The sequence below is a fragment of the Maniola jurtina genome, chromosome 16 (genome assembly GCF_905333055.1).
Source record: "Maniola jurtina chromosome 16, ilManJurt1.1, whole genome shotgun sequence".
Classification (NCBI taxonomy): Eukaryota; Metazoa; Arthropoda; class Insecta; order Lepidoptera; family Nymphalidae; genus Maniola; species Maniola jurtina.
Window position 1 is genome coordinate 13,828,920 of NC_060044.1, and position 18,739 is coordinate 13,847,658.

Sequence of the window (18,739 nt, forward strand, 5' to 3'; positions counted from 1 at the left end):
ATAATTTTACCCACAGATTTGCCGCATCATCAACCGCAATAAGGTAGCATCAGGACGTGGCTGCCTACAACAGTGCAAGCAATGAGCCCAGCACAACCACTCCTTTATCTATGAGCACAACAATGCCACAGCAGCGTGTGTACAGCGAGATAAAAGCCCCACTGACGAGCATGCTCCAAAGAAAACAATTTTTTCTCCTCCCCGCTTTGTTCCGTCACTCTTGACAGCTAGTGTCGTCTTGAGAGCCTCACGACACAAACGCCCTGACTATCTAGATATTAGTACCACCATTATACTCGTTACCTACTCTTTTCATAACAAAAAAATCATAAAACGAGCAATAGAGTGAACTGAGTAGAAAGTTAGTTTTTGGGTTCTTGTGGTAGTCATGACGTGTTTAGGTTTATTAGGCATTTTATGTTAAGTTGTAGGTACACATTGATTTTATTAGGTAGTCCTGATGTGTGAAATTCTTTCTATCTGAGTATTAATACACCTAATACTAGGTAATAAGTAGGTATTATATATAGAGGAAAAATTTTCAGTCAATAAACCATCGATGTATAAAACTCTGAAACTACCTAAGTACCTAGGTATCTACCTACTTACTGAAATTAGAATGCTACTTAATCCAGAAGTAGCTACTTAACAAGATATAGGTAGGTACATAGTAGGTTAGTGGGCAAGTATAGGTATCGCTGATCCTGTGGTGATAACTTCGATCAGTTGGACCGGGATCGAACCCGCGACCTATGCTGTCCAACTCCCGAACAGGACGCTGCACTGGGCACATGCCTACACATCATAATATTATTTGTTGTAGTTGATACAAATTTTACCGGAGGCCTGACAGTTACCTTGGTCAGCATATTAGTCTGGCCAATCAACGAGGTAACGCAGCCAGCGTTCTGGGCACCCTGCCTCGTTACAGTGATTTGGATGACATTTTCGTTTTATAATTTATATATTTAAGTATTTTTAGTATTTGTGAATCCTCGAATAAAGAATCTTCCTTACTTGCAGGACCACAAGTCACAATGTTCGACACAGATTTATCCGAACTCTTAGGTATTAGTATTGGCAAGACATTCCCTCGCACATTAATCTCCGTTAGTGTTATTTACGGCTCGCAAGTCGCAGCCTCAGTTAGCGGCGGCCGCTGTAATCCTCTTACTGAATACTTTATGTTGATGGTTTATTCAATTGTCGTCGATCTTTAGTTGGTTTTTGTGATTGGACTCGATGTGATTTCACTTAGGAATTAGATAAGATCAAATGGTTGCAGATAAATTCGTAGTAAAATATTTCTACTGTCAGTTATTATAGAAGCAAGTAGACATAGGTAGGTAGGTAGGTAGGTACAATGAATAAAAACTATGGATTATGAAGGTGAGTTAACAGGGCTCTCTCCGTCACTTACTCCATACAATCGTAGTTCCAATTTCATTTGAATATTAAGCAATCAAAGTCCATGAAATTTGCAGACATATTCTTAAAACTAATATCTGTGCCTGTGGTGTTTTTGATTTTTCTAAAAATATGTACCTAGTTTTAAAATTACAGGGGCTCAAAGATTTGTATTGAATTTTTAAGACCGCATAACTTTGAAACCAAATATTTTAACAGAAAGACAGTTCTACAAAATCAAAGGCATTTTAGTTTCTAAAGAACAAAATCAAAGGCATATTAGTTTCTAAAGAATTCTATTCTAGAAAATATGTCTGCATTTCATGGACTTTGGTTGCTTAATGTTCAAATGAAATTGGAACTATACGTTTGTATAGAGCGAATGACGGAGAGACCCCTCTCTCTCCGTCACTCGCTCCATAAAAATTAAATTAGATTTTAAAAATTGTGTGTGCGATGACTTTTATGGTCGTGGACCTAATTAATATTATTTTTGACTCTACTGAGCTGAGTCCCTGTGAAATAGAACCCCGGATGGGTTCGAAATTAGTTCGACTAACCTTGTGAGTAAAGCAGGGACCACCTATGTATATTTATAACTAGCGACCCATCCCGGCTTCGCACGGGTAGCTTATTATAATTTTCGTAGATAGGGATCTCTAACTTTTTTGAAAATAAAATACCTATAGCCTATGTCACTAAAGAATATGTAGCTTTCTACTTACTGGTGAAAGAATTTTCCAGTTGGTTTTGTAGTTCCAGAAATCTCTTCTCACAAACAAACTTACAAACTTTAAATCTTTATAATATCAGTAGGTATTATATGGTAGATAGGTAGGTAGATAGATGGATGATATGTTACCAAATAAAAATAGAAACTGATTCACAAAACAATATAAGCTGCAAACTATTGCTTATAGGAATTTGACATTTGCGTGTAATCTGCACGCAAAATCTCAACTTTTTCTAAGTACAAAGACCTCTACAAAAATGGAATTTTTTAAAACGTAAATCAATGCGGAATTGGAAATCGCTAGAATAAAGTTGTTTTACAATGTTTTGAGCCAATCATTTAGTAAAGTATGTCATTATTTTGGATTGATTCATCATCATTTCAGCCTATGAATTTCGCATAGACATCCGAGTAGACATCGCAAAAGATGAACCCAAAAAATGTTCGTTTGTTTTGTTCATAGCTTACAAACAGCTTTATAAATCATTGTTTTCATTATTTGTTGTTTAAATACATAAGGTAAGTACCAACTTATATGGTACACTACATACCTACTATACCGAAATTTCATATTCCTAACTAGAGTAGTTTTTGAGATAGAGCCACAAAAATGGTCTAAAATTGACAACTTTGACAGCCCCCGTTTTCTTTATTTTTTAAAATAAAAAAATTTACTGAATGAGCTCTAGACAATAATACCCCACATAGGTAAAATATTCTAGCTCTTAATGTAGGTAAGTAACCTATAGAAGCCCTACTGAAAAATGATTTAATTTAATTTGAATTTTTTCTAATTCAGTATTCAGCTTTGAGTCAATGAATACCAAATACCGAAAATTCAGATTTGTAGCTCATTTCGTTTACGAGCTACTTAGGTACTTGTACAGACTTCTGACTCGCGGAAAGACAGACGGACAGACAGATAGACAGACGTAGTTACGGGCAGACAGCAGAGTGACATTAATAAGGTTTTTATTTTTACCCTTTGGGTACGGAACCCTAAAAAGATAAACTGACTTCTAAACATGTTTTACGTTGAACTAAAGTTTAACTTAAATTAATTATTTAAGTATTTGATCTAGAAATTTGGAATTTTCGCTTTACTATGAAACCCCCACACCCACTGAGAAAGGTTTTTAACATATTCCATCCGGACGAAACCAGTGATTTATCAAGTAGATATACCTAAGTAGATAAATAATAGTATTTCAGAAATCGCCTTCATACCGGTCACACGGACCGCAGTCGCAATAATGCACACAACTAGTTAGCGGCGGGTTGCGGGTTGCAGGTTGCAGGTTGCGGGGTTGCGGGGTGGCCGCGGGTTGCGAGTCGCGCGGCCGCAATTATGCACCCTCAGGGGTTGGGGCGGACAAACGCGTTCCTTCTGGCCATCGCGGCCGGCCTAGGGTTGCCACTACACAGTTATTTTTACACGACTACCCAAAAAAGGAGTGTATCTCATGTTTCAGAGTTCATAATCATATTATGTACCTACCTATGCATTTTGTGTAAGTTTCTTTATTTACAGAAACATTTTGAACATTTGATTTTGAACAGATTTAGATGTACCTATGGGTAGGTATCGTCAGAATCTTTACATCATCCCGACACCGAGTGGCACTTACAACTTTTTGAAAAAATTTATGGTAAGAGTAAGTAGGTATGGCACTATTTTCAAATATGAATGTTTTTTACTTTTCAGTTAATTTTGGATGTTTTTAGAAATGAACTCCGTATGTAAATACTTACTTACGTATAGGTACAACATACCATACCATAAACACATAACAGGTAAAAACACTTACCTACATGGCATTTTATGTTAAGTATGACAATCATGATTGTATTCAACTTACTTAGCTAAGTAAGTATGTTGAATTCAGTCAACTTTCTCAGAAAACTTAAAATATCAACTTTTTAACTGTATCTAGGTATACCTACTAACTACTTACATCATAGAATATTAAAACTAAGTATATCGTGAACTGTAGACTAGGTATCTGATTGTGAAGTTCAATAGAGTCGACTCTGCGTCACTCTCTCCTTACAAACGTACTGTGTGTGCCTACTTACTCGTAGTTTGGTTCTCATTTGTATATTTATAACCAACCAAACTTGACCTAATTGTAGACACACTCTAGTAGAAACTACTTAACAGGTATTTATGTATGTGGTGTACCAGTTTCCGCAAACATACCTAACTAGTTTTAAAATTACATGGATTAAATGATTTGTATGTTAAAGTCTGTAACTTTCAAACTAAATATTTAAGGGAAATCTGGAAAACCACAGACATAATATAGCCGGACTTCGTAGGTACGTATCTACCAAACATTGAATTTGATTTGTTGGTAAGTATTCAAATAAGAGCCAAACTACGTTTGTATGGAGCGCACTACGAATACACCCCTCTTAAAGAGAATCAAATAAGGTACTGTAAGCCTACGTAATAGTGAAACTTCAAGGAAATGTGTTTGTTTTGCTCCGACGCGGCAGAGTGCACGTCATCTCGGAGAGAGCAATATGGATTATGGACATTAAAGGATCGTATCAAAGCATTATCAAACAGTCAAGCACCCGCATCTCGTACTGAGAGTCAAGACTAAGTATAACTCGTCGGAAAAGTAAACACAATCGGCTTTTAATGGCAAACGTTTTAAAACGATAATTACGTCTCCCGTTCCGTTTCACTTAGCGAATGAAAAGTATTATCTATTTAGAACGTTAGTAAATTGCGTAAAATGGAAAACGTGGTTTGCGTGACGTTTGCGGGCTCGGGGCAAAAAGAAAATTTTAGATTTAAAACTTCATCGTCTTCATGATCGACCCATCGTCAGGCCACTACTGAGCACAGGTCTCCTGAATGTTGGGGCCAATCTGCCACGCTGGCCAAGTGCAGATTGGCAGACTTTACCGGTGTCCGTAACAGAATGAGAATCGAACCGTTCTCATTCTGAGAGGAGACCCGTGTTCAGTAGTAGGTAGGTAGGTACCTAAGCTGACAATAAGTAGATGTTGATGATGAAACAAAAGATCTAATATCTACCAATAATAATTTTCATAGATAAGTAATAAGTAGGTACTTATGTAACATTAATAAAATACTTCTAGCATCCAGAAAGATCTTAATTATATTAATAAAAAGGCCATTTTCTCTGAATTTTATTTTGAGATCAAACTTGGTCGTTGTAAAATAATTTGTAATTTCAGTGTACAGCTACAAAATACTTTACTTTCAATTTACTATTCACTTGCAAGGTGTAATTACGCTTTCAGAACCGCATTTTCCTCAAAAAGTTCACTATTCGTGCTAATTGAATAATCCGCGTGAAAACCGCAGTATTGTATACGTATACGGTGGTGCCACAACGCACTACGGTTTTCTGCCGCAGGCGGCTGTAGCTATTAACCGCAAAACCACTTATCCCCAGGTAAGTACCTAGCTATAAGTTATTATTTTCAGGTACATGTAGAGGTCTAAAGAATAGCAGGGTAATATTTTCAGGGTTCATATAAGTGAGTTATCTCATAACTTCTTAAGGCTTGGACAGATATTTTGGATGAATGCGATATCGTAACAATCCTTACAACATCCCGAGTGACACTGGCTTTAAAATTATTAAAAAAATCAATATCACATCTAATGGTGACATTTTCATGGTTTTTATAACTTTTAGCACTTTAGTTCGTTTTTTGGCAGGGCAGTCTGGATTGTCTTTTTTTTATTTACTTGTTTGGTACAATGTTAACAGGGCTCTCTCCGTCACTCGTTTCCACTCGTTTCATACAATCGTAGTTCCAATTTAATTTGAATATTAAGCAACCAAAGTCCATGAAATTTTGCAGACATATTCTAGAAACTAATATCTGTGTCTTGGTTGGCAGTGGTTTATCTATACCTTTCATACGTTTAGGTATTACTAATACCTCCCTTTTTGTGCCTAGATGTTCGAAATTTTGTAGGAGGTAGAAGCGGAGCGATATTTGCGTCGAGTGTATTTTAGGGGATATTATGACATGTGGTGTTGCGTGGTGGTGGTTCGTATTGCTTACTTAGTGGCTGGTGTTTCCTGCAGGTTTAGCAGTAGGAGGGTGGGCGTTGTATGTCACATGCTGCATGTTGCACCATATACCTACCGAAATTGGTCTGTTTCAGCGGATTATAGCAAATTAAGCTTTTGGTTCCTGAGGGGTTTAAAATGTTGCGGATAAGACCCACCGGCGGTTATCCGTAGTGCGCGGTAGCACGGTAAGCCTATACCGCGTAGCTAGCGGTAGGTAGGCGGTAGGTCCGCTCCATTATGCCGCATACTAATGACAGGCGTTGATTAAAAAACCTAAGTTGAGGGCGGAGCCTCGCCCCCCCCCCCGCCGCCCCCCGCCGGCCCCTCACCGCGTCTCGATCATTATTGATGTGTGATTTTATTGCGGATGAGGGATATAGGATAACTAGTTGTAGGTAGGTAGTCTGCTGATGATTATTTGATGATTCATGGACTTTCTTTCATGGACTTTGGTTGCTTAATATTCAAATGAAATTGGAACTATGATTGCATGGAGCGAGTGACGGAGAGGCCCCTCTTAAGTAGATCCACGCTTCTCAATTCGTGGTCAATGGGCATCATCAGAGTAGGTATAACTATAGATTGCCACAAGCTCCTGGCCGCAAAAAACTTACAAGTTAGACGAAAGTGACTACTCTACAATTTACCCGGCAGGGGTATTTTTAGGAATTTACAATTTCTAAATAAGTAATTGTCTCTGTGATGAAGAGTATGATTTCAATAAAACCGCCATCTTCCGCCCAAGTTAGCTCGCTTCCATCTTCACTTCCAACCAGGTGAAATTGCTGTCAAGGGCTAACTTGTAATCACACTTTATAATATTAGGTAGGTATACTTAGGTACCTAAAGGCGAAAGTTTTTTTGTGTTGGGTACCTACTCTTTCACACAAAATCTACTGGATGGATTTCACTGAGATTTAGAATGGAGATAGATTATAACTTGGATTAACTACTTTAATGTACCTACCTAGGTACTTACTTTTAATTTACTGTGTACTTACATTTAATTTACTTACTTGGATAAGGCTACCAACGACGAAGTAGGCGGGAAAGTAATTTACCTACTTAATCCTTGTTGACCCCTATTGACCCTAAGGTTGCCTGGAAGAGATCGCTATTTTAGCGATTGTACCTACAAAAATCAATTTTATCATAATTAGGTACCTTTCTATTAATTTGGTGAACAATAAAGAAAACATATTTTACTTTTACTTCACTTTACTTGTAGCATTACAAGTAGCAAAAATCAATCAGTGTGGAGTGTGGGGGAGACGAGTGTGATAGACTTCACTGAAGGTCTTACTTAACGTATCGAGTGGCCTCCAGTGTAACTAGGTGCCGCTGAGACGTGAGGGCAGGCTTCAACGGGAAATGAATGGGGCTTTGTGGAGAGGAAAACCTCAGGCAAATAGGTAACTTTTGTAGATCCGTTACTGTGAAAATGATTTAGTGACAATAATATTGTTTTCGGCATAAGCAAATGTAAGTAGTTAGGTAAACTTCCTTTTATGACAAAAATATTTTGAAGATAGCACTAAGTACCTAAGTAGGTATCACACTAATATTATAAAGGAGAAAGTTTGTATGTGTGTGTGTGTGTGTGTGTGTGTGTGTGTGTGTGTGTATGTTTGTTACTCCTTCACGCAAAAACTACTAAACGGATTGGGCAGAAATTTAGAATGGAGATAGATTATACCCTGGATTAGCACATAGGCTACTTTTTAAAATCAAAGAGTTCCCACGGGAATTTTCGAAGTCGCGGGTATCAGCTACTAACAAAATAGATCATTGAAAGTTAAGTGTATCTAGAGCCACAAATAAAAAGATTTTTATTTACGATACCTACTTCAGCTTTTTTAGTGGTCACCTCAAGAAGTTCACTCTAATTATAGGTTTCCTTCCTTCCTTCCTTAATTCCTTAATTTTGACACTTAGTGCGTAGGTACAACAGAATCAGAGTGAACTAGAGTGAGGGAACTCTACGTTTGCCCCTGAATTGACGATATGTCAAATATTATGCTATGATGACGTACAATCATAGAAAACTAGGGCTACCTTAGGGCTACCCTGCGTCAAACGTACAAAACATTTGACGCCTGCCAGTGACGTCAATGCCTCGACGTTTTGTTACAAGTTCCCTAATGTCGTGAACGGTTACAGAATGGCTTTTCCTCTCTAAAATCTAAATTGAGTAAGTAGTTACTTAATTAGTGCTCTCAAATTCAATTTTAAGTTAGACCTGTCATTTACTTAGGTGTATATTTTCAGAATAGCACATCTTTCCAATATAGGTAAGCGATTAAAAAGAATCAAATTTAGAAAAACGCCAAAGGAATCGACGCCATTGTTCATTTATTATAAAGTTTTTTTGAAGTCAAATTTTAGAAACACCTTATACCTACCTACTTATAGTCCTACCCTGGTATTCATTTACTTCGTGATAAAATATTATGTGATACTTAGGTATGAGTAAACTATAAGGAATTAAATGACTGTTTAAACTTACTTTCCTATATCTCAAATAATAACAGCTGCTAGAAAACTTTTTCATACGAATGATTGATAGACGTATTATCACCAGCACTAATTAATTTATTAATTAATTTGTTAGATGGTCTGGTACATGATGTAGAGTTCGGTACATACCTCTTAGCAGGTGCTAAATTATTTTGACTAATCAAAAGTAAATACTTGTAAAAATTTATTTGAATAAAAATACTTAGTTAGGTACCTATACTTATTCTACTTATTCTATTTTATATCGAGTTACATAATAGGTGGATAACTATCTACTCGTTTTTACCAAATACGAATAATATAGGAGGGACTTTGATGTGAAATCATTAAGTATATTCTTGCTTGAGTTCACTTGTATTTGAACTTACCTTATTACATAGGTACACACACACGTTCTAACCACAAAACTATACCGCCTCATATAGCAAAATGCAGGCTTTTTCAACGCATTGAAGTTACATAACACATAAGTAAGTATAACTTCAATGCAATGAAAAAGCTGCCTTTAGCAGGCGCGGTAGATATAGTACCACCTACCTAAGCAGGGTTGCCAGCTCTCAATATGATTATTCCTTTCCAAGCCTAAAAAGGGCCAGATGTTTTCAAAAGATGTTGTTAAGTGACTTTTTTTAAATTAAAAGACTTTACTGCAATTAGACCTGCTGGCGAGTGTTGATGCAGACTAAAAACCCATTCACTCTTGACCTATACCTACCTATCTACCTAAGTATGTATCTTAAAGAGGACGGGAAAAATTGATTCCAGAAGGACCACAGTTGCTTGTCTATCGGTATTTTGTTAATAATATCAATAAATATTCGGAAATAATTTCGAAATTGTGCCCAAGAACTTATTGTCCTGGTCCCTAATTCAACTTTTTATTATCGTACAGGACCGCAAGCCATCGTCGAGGTTTGCGCCCGTACTCAGCCGAAATTCCACGGACACGTGTACCAAGCGACTTGCTTCCTCGTTTCTAATTCGAACGTTTAGGATATGCAGTTATGTACCTATCTACAGACAACGATATTTACTTTTAAATCCAAATCAGAAATTCTGAATAGCTCAGCCAATTAGGAAGCAGAACTGAAAGCTCCTACTTTCTTATTTCATCTGTAACTAGATTATTTCTGTCTTACGCTCCTCTGAAAAAAACTTTAAGCTTAGTCAGAAAGGAAGAATAGGTGATATATACTTAAATAAATAATTTATAATGAGTTTCAGTTCGAGATTACCTACATAGAATTCTGATGATAAACCTACTTAATAATATGTGAGATGAGATGCTGGGTTCAATAAATTTTGCACGCCTTGCTTGGTTGGATATATCCGATTTTACCTAATTCTTTAGACCTATGTACCTAACTCAATAAATCTTCAAATTATTTTATTGTGAATGATAGGTAGGTACCTACTTGGGTACCTATAGCTAAATCTTAAATAAGTACCTGACAATTAGCCTGACGTAGGTACCTTATCTATTAGGTAAAGCCAAAATTCCGGACATGTCGGGAGAATTTTCATCGCCTGGAAACCCTAGGAAATAGGGCCAGAGAAATACATAGGCGAGTGAGGAATGGTTGTGTCCCCCTGGCCCCTGCCCCCTGGCCCCTGGGGCCTGCGACGTCGTTACGCAATGTATGGAGCTCCTACCACATTGTAGCAAAATATACCTACCTACAGATGCAAAGAAATAATGCTAGTTTTTTCAAAGTTTTCCAAATCAGTTATAGATGACTACCCAACTACCTTTACCGTAATAATTTGTCGGCAGCTTATGAGAGATAAATATTATGTCTCTTTCTAATAATCATCATCATCATCAACAAATCATTGCCGGCTAACTACTGAACCCGTTATATCCTTAGAATGAGAAGGGTTTGGCCCTATGTAGTCCATACCACGCTGGTCCAGTGCGGATTAGCAGACTTCACACACCTTTGAGAAGATTATTCAGAACTCTCAGACACGTTGATTTCCTCACGATATTTTCTTTCACAAAGCAAGTGATATAATATTATAGCTATTTAATTGTTCAGAACGCACATAGTTCTGAAAAGTTATAGTTTATAGGGCCCAAGATTGAACCTCTTACCTCCCGAATAAATAATAAATTAATAAATTTAATTAATACAAATGAAAAAAACCGGCCAAGTGCGAGTCAGACTCGCGCACTGAGGGTTCCGTACTCGGGTTGGTATTTTTTCCAACATTTTGCACGATAAATCAAAAACTATCATCCATAAAAAATAAATAAAAATCTGTTTTAGAATGTACAGGTAAAGCCCTTTCATATGATACCCCACTTAGTATAGTTATCTTACTTTGAAAATTGAAACACATTTTTTTTTAAATGATGTAACCACAAATTCACGGTTTTCAGATTTATTCCTGTATAATATGTGCTATAAGACCTACCTACCTGCCTAATTTCATGATTCTAGGACAACGGGAAGTACCTACCCTATAGGTTTCTTGACAAACAGACAGACAACAAAGTGATCCTATAAGGGTTCCGTTTTTCCTTTTGAGGTACGGGACCCTAAAAATAACAAATAGGTAAAAAAGTATCTCAATTCTTACTTCTCTTAAACAGCTTCTAGATATTGGCCCTGCCTAAGTATTTCTGCTCCATTTTTTAACACTTGAATACTTAATTTTATTATTAAGTTTTAAGTTTAACACATTTTTATCAAACTTAATCAGTAAAAGACGAAAACCACAGATCATAAAATTATACCTAAATATCCTACCTACTTACCTAAATACGGCTGGACTCTCTGAGGTTCGGGGCCCTTTGAAAGGGACGCCGGGCGAGTTCGATACTAGTCGGTCATATTTCAACTAACCACGGTAAGGTCAGGCGTAAGATGTACTTTATAATCTAATGGATATCACTCACGATAGTTTGAACTTTAAACGCTAAGGTGTCGTTCTAATACAACGCAAACGCGCGATGATCGCAAGCTCGCGCGAATTTTACTCGTACGAACGCGCGATCAAACATACTGTTCTGGAATAGGTGTCCTAATTGGCATGAACGCGCGATGATCGCGTATTTGCGTCGAACATGCGACAGTCGCATCGCTTACTCGCGCGGTGATCGCGTAATCGCGTTGTACGAACGACGCCTATACATCACAAAATGTAACGTCGCGTCCGTCAAACGAACCGCCGCAATGGCAACTGCCTGTCGAACACAAAACCGAACTATTGATTAAAACAATCCTTGAAAACAATCAATAGTCCGCCATTTTGATTTCCACGACCTTTTCAATGCACATTGTTCCATTCGGACCAATGTTGTGGCTTATTGGGGCGCCAAGTGGCCTGCAGTTCACCGCCATTGCGGGTCCTGTTTAAACAATCGAATAAAACAATGGGGCAAGAACAATTAAATTGTTTAACGCTGAGCAGCCATGTTGGGAAAGGCTAGGCGTATTCCTACTAATCTAAATATATTAAATGAATAGTCGATTGCAAAATTTGTATAGAACAGACAAACAAACAAACAGACGAACAAGACAGCGAATTAACAAAAATGTGTTGAGCTACTCTTCAAAGTTCAGCCCGAACTTATGGACCTAGAAAGCTGACATTTTATACAGAGGGTCCATTTATAATGTAGACAAGGAATAACGTCGGATTTTCTCAAATTCCTACGGGATAGCCCAGAAAACTTCTTGGCGGCGCGTATGGCTACGCGGCCGCACTTCGAAATTCGCCCATCGCGCTTTTCCGCAAAATTGTGTGTCATGGAAAATGTATGAAGCCATTCATATACGTAATTGTTTTCACAAGTGCCTTACAATCCATACAAATTCTATTCAATTCTTAGAATAATTCGCGTGGTGAGAGCTGGCGCCTGATTCCACAAAGTTCGGTTTTTGACTTGAACCTACTTACTTATTACGATTTCATTGTACATCCAATGCACCGTGCATAATATTATGTGCATATAGTTCGTCGTTTAGATTTACGTGTTTCACTTTCAGCGATAAGATTCGAAGATTGAAGATAAGGTTTACAAATAGATATTAAATTTGTATGGTATATTAGATATAAGGTAATTTTTTAAGATGTAAGTGTGTATGTGCTACACTGTGTTCTACACTAGCGAATTGGATATACTGTAAAGCTAGACATAGGTTTGAATAAATAAATAAATAAATAAATAAATTCAGAACTAAAATCAGACTAAGTACTTACCTACGTTGAAATATAGTAAAATATTTTTCTGTCGCTTCATATAATTTACTTAATAATGTCTATATTAAAGTAGGTATGTATTAATGAATTCAAAATTTGACTCCACTCGATAAGTAGGTAGGTACGTAGCAAAAAAAGTCAGAGACCCCCACTTTTTGGATGTAACATCTAGCATATCGAATTTTGCTCATATTAAATGTAGCCCATGTCACCCGGACCATAATCACGAATCGATTGACAGTTGATTGATCAAATCAGCTTAGTAGATTAGCTGCTACGATGGAGCACACAAACATACATAAGTACTAAGTAGGTATGTAGAGTCTAAAATCATAGTTCATAATCCTTGATTTTCAAAGTTTTTCATTCAAAAGTTTCGAATTCTGAAATCCGAATAAATAAAATATCATTTATTTATTTAAACATCTTTATTAGTTAATATTATGTTAAAGAACAAAAACTGCAGGATAGACTTGAAAATTAAGTGTGACCTTATCATTAGGTACCTACTTACAGTGATCTCTTCATACAGATCTGAAACAGTCCGCTGACGAACGGACGGACAGGCAGACAGACAGCGGAGGCTTGGTACTAAGAACCTTCTCTACGGCAGCTTTGTAATGCTCAAATGTTACCGTTCAGTTGAAACGAATGCCTATCTAAGTACCTACCTACTTACTTACTGTAGTTCTCCAGATTTTAACGATTTCCAAAAAGGAGATGATTCTTAACTCGTCCCGTTTTTTTTTAACCCGAATTTTTCGAGGCTTCTGGACCGATTTGTTAACACTTAAGTATATATTTTTAATCAACAGCAAAAGTTTCCGTGGTGGTCCCATAAAAATTTCTGGATCCAACTCCTTAATTTTGTATCCAGTTTTTAATGTATAATATTCTCGTTAAAATATGTACCTACCTATTCAGTTTCAAAGTTACACGGTCTTAAGGATTTATATACAAATCTTTAAACCCCTGTTACTTTAAAATTAGTTATTTTTACGGAAATCTGGTTAACCACAGACATAATTACTAGTTTCTAGAACGTGTCTACAAAGTTCTATTGTGTTCGATTGGTAAATATTATACTTATTTAAATGAGGTCCGAACTTTGTTGGTATTGGTATGGAGTGAGCGACGGAGAGACCGCCTACGGTCTTAAATTTCTCGATAGAGAATCATATAGGTATCTCTACCTAACAAAAAATATTTGTATAATATACCTACGTTATTCAAATGCTTATCCGCATGCTCAGTACTACTAGCTATTGACGACAATGTTCTTATTGTTTGTTTAGTGCGGCCCCGAATATCTCGCAGTTTTGGGGGACAATAGCTATACATTGTAATCGCACCACAGTTTAGCTACCATACCTACAGTAGGACTGGACTTTGAGCTTGAGGTGTGCTTGAGTTTCATGATCGCGACAAACGACGCACTCGTCATTCTTCGTCTTAAAACTTTTTAATTTAGCAAGAAGTAAAATAGTTAACAGTCAATTGGACGGTAAGTCAAGTGGTAGGCACAATAATTTTATTATAGAATTGATTGTATCAGTGTTTGTATCGGTGGTATTGCAGCACCTACCCTTTGATGTAATAATACATATTTTTATGTGTATCATGTATATCCTAAAAACGTATAAAATGTTCATAACTATCCCCTCAGGTAGGCATCAAAATCAAAATTAAAGCGCCGGCCACACAGGCCGCGTATGCGTCGCGTAAGCGTAGACGTAGCGCGTACCATTGCGTTGTAATGTATGGAACTGTATGAGACATGGCATACCGCTTGCGTGGCGTAAACGTTCGCGTAGACGAAAAGCGTGCAGTTATGTCTACAGATTCACGCGCGTCACAAGCAAGTGCCACGTGTATGTGCGCGCGTGTCTATCGGCTTTAAGTTATTTCATGTAGGACAACTAGTGGCTCTTATGGTAGGTACATCTGTGTCGGCGGGTCGGAATGCAGATTGTACTGAGTAAAAAAATTTCTGGCAAGAAACTCAGCAGTCAGCAGTTGCTCTTTTAAAATCATAAAATGTCATCTCTACCGGTATGATAGAGATGACAACATCGTGATATCATGTGGACGTATTATTGAAATTAGCCAATAACAAATTAGGATTTTAGCTGCTTTGTACACTGCTGTTATAGGTAATCAAATAATTTACAGCACGCGACAGGTTGAGATGGCAACTGAGGTGGGGTCGTCCCGCACACCAACACAGCTCTCGCGCTGACCCGCTGCGAGTGAGCGCGAGTGACGTGCGTCCCTCCGTCTCATACATACATACATAGTTACTGTGGTAAAGAAGTCGGGATACGAGTAGTTAGTAGGCAGGCCCCAGCTGGAGTCGGTATTCATGAGGTAGGTACGCAGGAAGCCAGCTGAACTGTGTGATTGCTAAGCTGCGTCTGCGGTAAGGAAGTCGGGATGCGAGTAGTTGGTAGGCTGGGGTCGGTATTCATGAGGTCTCGTTATGTAGACGAGCAGAGCGGTAGTTTTGACTTTTAATTTTACATTTTTCCGCTGTTAATTACTCAATGTGCACCAACCCTAGTGGTTTCGTTAAAAAACTGACAAGAATTATAAATTATTTTATCAATAAATCGAGAAATACTTCTGGCTTTCATTATGAAATTGGAAAGACATTTTATTCTTCATTATATTTCATAGAAGTAGATCGCTGTAAGAGTTACTAATGACTAGTTAACTTATTTTTTATGATTTGAAAATAGCAACTGCTGAGTTTTCTGCTGCCGGCTCTTCTCAGTAGAATCTGTATTCCGCACCGGTGCAGTGGTGGTAGAGTCACACACGTAACATAAGAGAAACATGAAATAAGTAGATACATTTTGATTTTGATGAATTTAGTTAAAATCTGGCGTTTTTTCGAGGAAACTTTTCATTCACAATCAACAATAAACTTTTTTTATGTACCTACCTAGTTACTATTAATATAGCAATAAGAGATAGAAAACTCGAAGGTAGGTACCTACTTTATATAGGAACCTGAAGATAAATAGCACAATGTGGCTTAAAACGCCGCCCACACAGGCCGCGTATGTGTCGCGTAAGCGTAGACGTAGCGCGTAGCATTGCGGTGTAATGTATGGAACTGTATGATGCATGGCATACCGCTTGCGTGACGTAGACGTAATGCGTGCAGTTATGTCTACGGGTTCACTCGCATCACACATCACAAGCAAGTGTCACGTGTACGTGCGCGCGTGTCAATCGGCTTTGAATATATAAATAATACATTGTTCTCTGCCCTTTACTAAAAAAATTATTCCTAAGAATATGAAGCGATCCTATCATTAGGTTTCATGCACATCTCCCGCTACACAGCCCTAATAGAGAAAAACTAACAATTCAACACTTTACTTATATTCACTGACATTACTAGCCCACCCTAGCTTCGCACGGGAGGTATTTCATAAATGTTTTTCTTAGTGAAGGTATTTAAGAGCCTACAAAAACAGAAACTCCACCTAAAAACATCATAGCGTAAAAACTAGTTTTATTATCACACAGCTAATATAAAGCCGCTGTCACACCGAGAGCGCGCGGCACCAAAACGTCCGCGGTGCGTGACATCTCGTTGCACTCATTAGCGAGTTGTCCAAACTCGTTATAACTTGATATCACCCACCCCTCCGCCCGCCACCCGCCGCCCGCAACCCTCGCCCGCGATTGACTCATTCGATCTACTGACTAATTTTGCCTTCCTAGGGATGACAGAATAGTCAAAATTTTTTTTGAGGTTTGACAAAATCATAATCACACTATCACACTAATATTATGTATAAAGGTGAAAGTTTGTATGTGTGTGTGTGTGTGTGTGTATGTGTGTGTGTGTCTCTATGTGGACTACTGAACAGATTTGGAATGGAGATAGCAAATACCCTGACAATGAAAGAGTTCCTGCGGCATGAAAATTTTACATCAACGCGGACGAAGTTGCAGGTAGATATAATTAATCGCGGTTTACGATTGGAATTCGGGTGACGACAAATTCCGATCACTTCTCGTATCTTCCGCGGTAAGTAGTAGATTTTTTTTCCGGGATTATTATCCCGGGAAAAAATTCTAATCTAAAAATTCTAAATCGGAAAGCTTATCGAATCGTAATTAGTGTAAATAGATAATGTATTGTGGTCAATTTTGCTGTGCACAATCTATATGAAATAAACAAAATTCAAAAGAAAAATAAAACCGACTTCAAAAACCACAAACACTAAAAGTAAAAAATATTTTTTGTTTAGCTACACGTGGAATGTACCTAGGTATGAAGTCGAGCGAGCATTTTAAAACAAAATTAGAAATCCAAGAGTGAAGCTCGCCCGACTTCGTATCTAGGTACCTACCTACATTACACGTGTAGCTATACAAAAATTATTTTTCCTCCCCCCTCAGAGAGGACCCAGGAGTCGGTTTTATTTTTCTTTCGAATTTTTTTTATTTCACAATTTTTAGTGGCCCCACTGTACTATAATATGCTATGCCCAGTTAAAACCCTACTGTTTACTAAGCTATTATAGTTTAAACTTTAAAGGATTATTAATAAAATGTATTGTTAGTTTTCTGGTGTTTCTGTTGTTTTATTGTTTGCTGTTTCTATTTTATTTTTTAAACATTTATTTAAAATATGATAATAATGAGATAATAAATGAATGAGAAAAAAAGGTTTTGTATTTGCTAATGAATGCAAAACAAAACAGTGTCAATGGAGCGCTAGCCAGCCCTGGGGCGAGCACGTCCCGCGCGGGCCGCGGCGCGCTACGTGACATCGTGACTTTCGACCGCGCCCGGTGCGCCCCCGGCCTACCCCGCCACCACTCGCCACCCTGTACGAACCGAACGAATTATTCTATATCGTAAAATACCTATTGCCGATCATCCGTTCGCCACCGGCCCGCATACAGGCTGCTCCTCAAATCCTCAAATCCATGCTAATAGGTATTCATACTAATATCACAGAGTTAGGATAGTAGATATTACTGGTATTACTGTTTACCTACCTCCTCCTCTTGACGACCTGCGGGGCGCAGTGGTAAGCGCTATGGTTTTATTAATGGCAGGTCCCGGGTTCGATTCCCAGCAGAGGTTTGGAATTTTAAAATTTCTAAATTTCTGATCTGGTCCGGTGGGAGGCTTCGGCCACGGCTAGTTACCACTCTATCGGCCAAGCCATGCCGCCAAGCGATTAAGCGTTCCGATACGATGCCGCGTAGAAACCTAAGGGGTATGGTTTAGGTAATAAAAGCTGCCATACCCCTTCCAGGTTAGCCTGATACCAGCTTAGACTGCATCATCACTTACCACCATGTGAGATTGCAGTTCAAGGTCTAAAAAAATTTATTACAGAAGTTCGACGAAGCCGTGTAGACAGAGCACTCCTGTACCCTACGATGTTAAGTAAAAAAGAAAATTAAAGAAAATTTTCGTGCTCGCGGTTCTTTGACCAGCGGATTAGTTTTGTGATATCTAGGTATGTATAAGAAATCAAGAGTAGGCACTACGTCTTGCTCAAGATATTGTTCAGTATCTGCTTGTGATTTCCTATTCGCTTTCATTATGAGTAGGTAAACATATTTGTAGGTTCTCTATTCAGACTATACTTAGGTAGTAAGTATATCAATAGGTAAGCATCGTTTCTGAAATTATCAAGAAAAATTCGCACTTACTTCGAAACCACACTATATAGGTACAAATGGCTTAGATGCTTGTAATATAACAAAAATAAAAATAAAATCAAACTCTACTACTAGTTCAAAAACTACTATTACCTACCTATAGCTGC

General features: G+C 37.8%; 1 long non-coding RNA gene across 1 annotated transcript; it reads left to right on the forward strand.

Moving 5' to 3' along the window:
* The first annotated feature begins 14,754 nt into the window (after window positions 1-14,754).
* LOC123873075 lies at window positions 14,755-18,462 on the forward strand. The gene is made up of 3 exons (XR_006797596.1): window positions 14,755-14,833; window positions 17,202-17,207; window positions 18,452-18,462. It is a non-coding gene; the product is annotated as an uncharacterized LOC123873075 (long non-coding RNA).
* Window positions 18,463-18,739: the final 277 nt, after the last annotated feature.